Here is a 6,988-nt window from a genome sequence, read left to right on the forward strand (position 1 = left end):
TAGGTCTTCATTAGTTTCTTTCAATGATGTTTTGTAGTTTTCAGTATACGAGTCTTACACAACATTGATAACATTTATTTTTAGGTATTTTATTCTTTTGGGTGCTATTATAAATTTATTTTTCCCTTAGCTTTATTTTTTGGTTGTTCATTGCTAGTATACAGAAATACAATTGTTTTTATGTATTGATTTTATAGCCTGCAATCTGAGTGAACTTCTTTATTAGTTTGAATAGGTTTTTTCATGGATTTCTAAGTACACTGTATATATAAGATTATGTTATCTGTGAATAGAGATATTTCTTTCTTTCCATCTGGATGCCTTTTATTTTCTTGCCTGACTACTGATTAGAACAGTCAGTACAATGGTGAAGGAAGCTGTGAGAGCAGACATCTACCCTTTGCTTCTGAGTTTAGAGGGAAAGTTTTCACTCTTTCACCATTAAGTATGATGTCATCTGTGAATTTTCATGTATGCTCTTTATCGGGTTAAGGAAATTCCCTCCTATTCCTAGTGTGTTTAGTATTTTCATCACAGCAGGCTGTTGGATTTTATCAAATGCTTTGTCTGTGTCTTTGGATATGATTATGTGGTTTCTGTCCATTATTCTATTAATACAGCATATTACATTGATTGATTTTTCTCCCCGTAGTTAACCAAACCACATTCCTGGAATAAATCCTACTTGGTCATGGTGTATAATTCTTTCATATGTTGCTAGATTCAGCTTGCTACCTAATAATATTTTGTTAAGGATTTTTGTGTCTACATTCATAAAGGATATTGGTCTGTAATTTTCTTTTGATATCTTTTTCTCGTTCTGGTAGCAGGGTAATATTGGCCTCATAGAGTGAATTGGAATGTGTTTCCTCTTCTTCTGTTTCTCGTGTCATGAAGGATTGGTGTTAGATCTTCTTTAAATACTTGCTAGAATTTTCCAGTGAAACCCTCTAAACCTTTGAGTGTTTCTTTTTTCTTGGTCAGTCTAGCTAAATAAAGATTTGTCAGTTTTGCTGTTTTCAAAGATCAACTTTTGGTTTCATCAATATTCCCTATTTTTTTAAAATTCTCTGTGGCATTTATTTCTACTCCAATCTCTACTATTTCTTTCCTTCTGCTGGATTGGAGTTTAATTTGCTCTTTTTTTTTTTTTTTTTTTTTTCTTCTCTTGGTGGGAGGTCTTAAGATAGAAGGTTAGGTTATTAATTTGATATCTTCCTTTTAAAATTGGCATTTACAGGTATAAATTTCCTCCTAAGCACTGCTTTAGCTATATTCCACAAGTTTGGGCATGTGGTACTCTCGTTTCATTCATTTCAAAATATTTTAAAGTTTCCTTCTGATTTCTGTTTTATTAATTGGGAATATATTGTTTGATTTTCACATGTTTGTGTATTTCTCAAATTTCCTTTTGTTACTGATTTCTAGTTTTATTCCCTTGTGGTTAGAGAACATATTTTGCATGAACTCAATCTTTTAAAATTCATTAAGACTCGTTTTAGGTCTACCACATGGTCTGCCCGGGAGAGTGTTCCGTGTGCACTTGAAAAGAATGTGTGTTCTGCTGTTGTTTGATGGAGTGTTCTATAGATCTAGTAGGCTTATAGTGTTGTCAATGTTTTCTATCCATTTTCTTGTTGGTCTTCTGCCTAGTTCTAGTTTTAGCTGTTTCCAAGGCTATTTCAGAGCTGTGGAAGATAGAATGGGAAAAGGGCAAGTTAAATCTCCTAAAATCTTGCTGTGCTTATTATGATTCAGCCATTTATATTGAATAAATGTTTCCCAGATAGTTGTAAGCCTTTCGCTAATTTCCAGAGTTCTGAAAGAAGTTAATTTTCATGAAATTTACCCATATTCTCACTGATTTTATAGAGGAACAGATTTTTGGAGATCTTCTTTCTACCATTTCCACTGATATCCTGAAGATGATAGTTTTTAGTATAAAAGGTGGTGGCTGATCTGAGCCATCTTTTTTTTTTAAGTCTTGTAAATAAATTCTAAGTACATAAATACATTTTGCATAAGGCTGAATTGATCAAAATATGGTTGAGGATCATCTCCATTAGAATTACCTGGGAGGTACATTAAGGATACAGATTACTAGACCGTGCCAGGCATAGTAAACCAGCTTCTCTAGAGGGAGAACCCAGTACGTTATTATTTTTCACAACTTCCATGTTATTTATATATATTTACAAACTAAAATGGAAAAATCACTGCCATGTGGTATTCTACAACTGATGTAGTTCAGTGCTTACATACTGTCTATTGAGTTGTAAGATCAATGTTGAACATCTTGAATTTCAGCAACAGGAATTTTGGCAGATAATAACACTTTCCTTAAGTTTTACATTTATCAATTATACTTTAACATTGTTTTAACATAGCATATCATGAAAATATCAAGGGTTCTGCATCTACTCTTTGGTAGTGGCTCATGGACTTTCATTCTGTCATTTAATTCTCAAGAGTATGATTTTTTTACCCCTATTTTAAAGGCAAAGAACCTGCCGAGGGTCATGTGACTAACAAGTGACTGAACTAGAATTTAAAAGAAGTATTCCTTGTACTAAATCCCATGTTCTTTCTGCTTTACCTTCCTAGTTCTCATAGGCCACATCTTTATTAGACACTTCTCACTTGAATATAATGATTATTTTGCCAATAGATCCCCAACACATGTTCACTTCAATTTCTTTTAAAATATTTTAGCACATTAGATGTGTTTCTTACCTCTTTGTAATGCGATTCAACCTCTCTTTGTCTGAAAGCTACAAAATAATTGGCAAATAAAAATGAGTTGTATGTCATAGGTATGAAATGTAGTATGCATAAGCAAGGAGGAAAAACAATTTGGAGCCTCTCTGTGGGCCAAGGGCTGAATTTCACAGCAGCTCTAAAATGAAGGTGAAAGAAAGGAATTGAGGCCCTTAAGCAAACCAAATCAAATTAGTTCAAAGAAAAGGAAATGACTTTTCACATTAATAGGGATGAGCTGGCATGCATGTGCTAAATACCCTCATATTTTCAAATGACTGTACGAATGTGTCACTTTCTCAAGGCTGTGGGCAATGGGTGTATATTTTAAAAGATGATTTCAAAAGAACAAATTCTCTCAGTGAGCTGGCCATCATTTCCTGGTGCAGTCTGTTAGCTATGGGGCTATTTCTTAGAATTCTGAATTTTGTTCATCACTTGTCAAAAGGAGAGAGCATGGCACAGAGGGGTGCCCCTGTAGCCCCAGACATACCCAGAAAATTGGATGTCCTGCTTCAGAGCTTTTAGACCTATCAGCTTATGATTTTGTTCTCACCCTTTCTGTGCCTGTGCAAAATTCCTCAGGTCAATTACGTGTGATAGAGGACTCAAGAGAAATCCTACTGTACAGAATTAATTTTGTGCTCTGAATTTTATCAGATTGATTCAGGTATGGGTATATATTCCTTACTCAGTGCCAATTTTTAGATAAATAGACTCAGAACTCCTTGAAAAGATGGACTGTGTCTCATTTAGTCTTGCACTATCAAAACCCAACATGGTACCTTGCTCATACTAGGCACTTGAAGCATTTGAAGAATAAACAGCTGTATTCATGATCCATGAATACAAGTTCACAGGTCATGCTTCTCTTCTCATCTGTTCTCAATCTATTGCTTTATTAGAAAATAGAATTTTTAACAGTCCAATAATAATTCAGTAAGTATAAAGGTAAAGAATAAAAATAAAATGAAAAATCTATGTGCCTACCTACTTTGAAAAACAAGAATGTTATAGTTAACTTTGTAACTTTCCTGAGTAACCAAACGCTTTCCTTTCCACTGTGTGCCCCACCCCAGAGGTAACTACCATCCTTAACTTTGAGTTTGTCATTCAGTCTAGTGCTGTTTTGTTTGTTTGTTTGTTCTCTGAGATGGAGTTTCACTCTTGTTGCCCAGGCTGGAGTGCAATGGCGCTATCTCAGCTCACTGAAACCTCTGCCTCCCACGTTCAAATTATTCTCCTGCCTCAGCCTCCTGAGTAGCTGGGATTACAGGTACCTACCACTACGTCCAGCTAATTTTTGTATTTTTAGTAGAGATGGGATTTCACCATGTTGGCCAGGCTGATCTCGAACTCCTGACCTCAGGCGATCCTCCCACTTTGGCGTCCCAAACTGCTAGGATTACAGGCGTGAGCCACCGCGCCCGGCACTAGTGCTTTTATATTAAAAATAATTGTGCCTCTAATCATTAGGGAAATGAAAATCAAAACCATAATGAGATACCATCTCACACCAGTCAGAATGGCGATTATTAAAAAGTCAAAAAAACAAGAGACGCTGGCAAGGTTGTGGAGGAAAAGAAGTGCTTCTACACTGTTGGTGGAAATGTAAATTAGTTCAACCATTGGGGAAGACAGAGTGATGATTCCTCAAAGACCTAGAACTAGAAATACCATTTGACCCTCCAATCCCATTACTGGATATATACCCAGTGGAGTATAAATCATTCTATTACAAAGATACATGCATGCATACGTTCATTGAAGCACTATTCACAATAGCAAAGACATGGGATCAACCCAAATGCCCATCAATGATAGAATTGATAAAGAAAATGTGGTACATATACACCATAGAATACTATGTAGCCATAAAAAAGATTGAGATCATGCCCTTTGCAGAGACATGGATGGAGCTGGAAGCCATTACTGTCAGCAAACTAATGCAGGAACAGAAAACCAAACACTGCATGTTCTCACTTATAAGTGGGAGCTGAATGATGAGAACACATGGACACGATGGAGAGAACAACACACATTGGGGCCTGTTGTAGGGGTAGGGTGAGGGAGAACATCAGGAAGAATAGCTAATGGATGTTGGGCTTAATACCTAGGTGATGGGTTGATCTGTGCAGCAAACCACCATGGCATACATTTACCTATGTAGCAAACCTTGACATCCTGCCCATGGCCCCCCGAACTTAAAAGTTGAAGAAAAAACAAATAATTTGTCTTTTTCATTATTAAAATGTTGGGTTTTTTTGGCTGGGTACTGCGGCTCACACCTGTAATCCCAGCACTTTGGGAGGCCGAGGCGGGCGGATCACCTGAGGTCGGGAGTTCGAGATTAGCCTGATCAACATGGGGAAACCCCATCTCTACTAAAAATACAAAATTAGTTGGGCGTGGTGGCGCATGCCTGTAATCCCAGCTACTTGGAAGGCTGAGGCAGAATTGCTTGAACCCAGGAGGTGGGGTTTACGGTGAGCTGAGATCGCACCATTGTACTCCAGCCTGGACAATAAGAGTGAAACTCCGTCTCAAATAATAATATCAATCAATCAATAAATAATAAATAAATAAAATGTTGCTCTTTTTTGTAGAGAGGATATAAGTAATTTCTGTTTAAATTATCAATAACCCTTATTGATGGGCTGTAAGTCCATAAGGGGTGTGACATAAAGGTCAAAGAGGCTTGCCTTCTCAAAATATATTTAAATCTAAATAGGAGTTTTCATAGCCTTCCCCCCGTGGAGTCTATAATATGGAATAAATAAAGGAGAGATTTTTGGCTGAGGGCTGTTCTTAGTGTCTCTGTACATTCCCACTTGACCTCACATGCTGCTGTTGTTAATGAGACTCTTTAGTGGCTGGAGACCTAATGCCCCCTAAGAGCATGGACTTATGGCACGAGGAAACATGGCTACAATTCTTATGGTTTAAATAGCTACTTCTCTTGGATTTGTTGATTATAACAACTTCATCACCCTGTAGATTTGGTAGGCAAAGGCCACGTAAAAAGGTAGGCTTGATAAGTCAAAGTTGTTTTCTCACAGAAGATGAAAGTGATTTATACTTTACTCACAGAGAAGAGTTTGAGACCACATGAGAGAAAGGCCTTTCTTCCAGGAAACTGTAAGAACCTGACAGACTTTCCAGAAGAGGGAAGCTTTGCTCTGGTTGTTCTTTCTCATGGGGGCAGATTTCCTACTTTTTTACAGCTTCTTTTCCATGAGTAGGACTAGTTTTTTTTTTTTTTTGTAAGACAGAGTCTCACTCTGTCACCAGGCTGGAGTGCAGTGACATGATCTTGACTCACTGCAACCCCAGCCGGGGTTCAAGTGATTTTCCTGCTTCAGCCCCCTGAGTAGCTGGGACTACAGGCATGCACCACCATGCCCAGCTAATTTTTTTTTTTTTTTTTGTATTTTTAGTAGAGACGGGGGTTACATGACGTTGGCCAGGCTAGTCTTGAACTCCTGACCTCAGGTGATCCACCTGCCTTGGCCTTCCAAAATGCTGGGAATACAGGCATGTGCCACCATGCCCTGCCAGGACTAATTTTTTTCTTTGTTCACCAAGGTGAGCAAATACAATCTTTCAAATACTCTCAAGAGTAGGCCTGCCTCCGTTTTGCTTGACATTGAAAGAATATGATTCAATTCTCAAATACCTTGGTATTGAAAGTGGGGTTTAGGTGTTCTATTATATTGACACTATTTTTACATTAGTCTTATTCATGCAGCACATATTTGTTGAGCATGTAATGTGTGCTAGACGCTAGCAACATAACAGTATATAGAATAGATATAGCCTCTACCTTCAAAGAGTCTATAGTCTATTAAGGGAGGCAGTCATTCATTCTAATTGCAGTAAGTGCTATGAAGAAAAAGCATATTTCATTTTGCTAAGTGTCATGGAGAGGAGCCTCTTTTCCACCTGCTTCCTATTTCTTTGTGGAGAGGTGTCAATTAATATAGCACTCCTGGCTTCTCTGAATAGGCATGTCTAGCTTAGCCTTTCCCATCCCTTTGCTTTTGGGATGGGCTTGTCTGCTGAGTCTCTGCCTCTGAGTGGGAGTCAGGGTTGGGGCCTTCCAGGTTTCCAGTGCTGCCATGACTGCATAGGTCTATCTAATTCTGCTGTTTAAATTAGGAAATCCACTGATACCCTGCACTTAAGTACAGTCCCCAACATAGCTTTTATTAGTATTTTGTTGATACTTGAC

The sequence above is a fragment of the Trachypithecus francoisi genome, unplaced genomic scaffold, assembly GCF_009764315.1.
Source record: "Trachypithecus francoisi isolate TF-2019V2 unplaced genomic scaffold, Tfra_2.0 Lachesis_group11, whole genome shotgun sequence".
NCBI lineage: Eukaryota > Metazoa > Chordata > Mammalia > Primates > Cercopithecidae > Trachypithecus > Trachypithecus francoisi.